The following is a 1,481-nucleotide window of genomic DNA, read 5'->3' as shown; positions in this document are numbered from 1 at the left end:
ATATATATATATATATATATATATATATATATATATATATATATAAGTCATATCATAAGAAGCCAACAAACACTGATACCAAGGACAACATAGGGGAAATTACTTGTGCTTACTAAATGAAATAAAGAAACGATAAATTAATGGAAATTCAAGTGGATGAAAAAACAACTTGCCGCGGGTGGGAACCCAACCCACAACCTTCGCATTTCGCGTGCGATGCTCTACCAATTGAGCTACCAAGGCGCCGTTTCCCCATTCACTTTCTTGGGCATTTGTGTGTCCTAGTAGAACCTTGGGAGCAATATTTCATTTATTAAGCACAAGTAATTCACCCTACGTTGTCCTTGGTGTCAGTGTTTGTTGGCTTCTTATGATATGACTTATAAATATCGGGCCCCTCGGTTAACCCCATTTCTTCTCGTTTATTACATAACGAGGGTCTCGAATCCGGCAACATTGGTGCCTTCAGGTAGCATATGTGGGTTTATTGACCAGTTGCCTTCACCCAAAAAGATCACGTTCTCGTGACGCCTGCGGCAAAAAGGACGTTGCACGTCCGCCGCCAAGGTCTGTGAGTGGTGGCGCTGGCTAACACTCCCAGGGTTCTACTAGGACACACAAATAACCAAGAAAGAGGATGGGGAAACAGCGCCGTGGTAGCTCAATTGGTAGAGCATCGCACGCGCAATGCGAAGGTTGTGGGTTCGGTTCCCACCGGCGGCAAGTTGTTTTTTCATCCACTTTAATTTTCATTAACTTATCGTTTCTTTATTTCAGTTATTAAACACAAGTATTTCCCCTGTGTTGTCCTTGGTGTCAATGTTTGTTGGCTTCTTATGATATGACTAATAAAAATCGGGCCCCTCGGTTAACCCCATTTCTTCTCGTTTATATATATATATATATATATATATATATATATATATATATATATATATATATAAATTCCGCACTTGAAGAAACTTGGTGTGACCAAGAAGAATTGCTCACTGAAGTGATGGCCTTATATGAGACTTTAGAAGACCTCATAGAAGGAGACAGTTTAATTTCACAGCCCTGAGTGCTCTCCCACCACCAAGAAAATGTCGCCTCTCGGTGGTGTAATCTTCCTTGGTGTAATTGTCGCATACTTCACTATCACTAATAGTGCTTCGCGTTTCCGGCGAAACTGCAGCCTCGCTCTGTCTTTTTTTTTCTTATTCTTTGAGTCCGAGTGTAGGCGCTGCTGTGCGTGACTGCTGCTGATTCGGATTTCGAGCGAATCCGTCTTGGCCTCATTTTGGTTACTGAGTGAACTATACAGAGTGTCACAACTATCATGCACCAAACTTAAATTAAGAGCTGTTGCGCTGCTCGAAGAAAATCTACTGCATATTGTTTCCAGTACATTGGAGTAGCCGCCATTAATTCTTTCGTTCCTGAATTTTTTTTGACAATTGCAATTGATTATACAATTCGAGAAGTACTCTCTTAATTATCAA

At 40.8% G+C, this 1,481-nt stretch overlaps 1 non-coding gene across 1 annotated transcript; it reads left to right on the top strand.

The window, feature by feature from the left end:
- Positions 1–650: 650 nt before the first annotated feature.
- Positions 651–723, top strand: TRNAA-CGC (transfer RNA alanine (anticodon CGC)). Its single transcript has one exon. It is a non-coding gene; the product is annotated as a tRNA-Ala (tRNA).
- Positions 724–1,481: the final 758 nt, after the last annotated feature.

Source organism: Dermacentor variabilis, chromosome 4 (genome assembly GCF_050947875.1).
Source record: "Dermacentor variabilis isolate Ectoservices chromosome 4, ASM5094787v1, whole genome shotgun sequence".
Lineage (NCBI taxonomy): Eukaryota > Metazoa > Arthropoda > Arachnida > Ixodida > Ixodidae > Dermacentor > Dermacentor variabilis.
The sequence above is the reverse complement of the archived record's forward strand: the minus strand, read 5'-3'. Positions and strand labels throughout refer to the sequence as shown.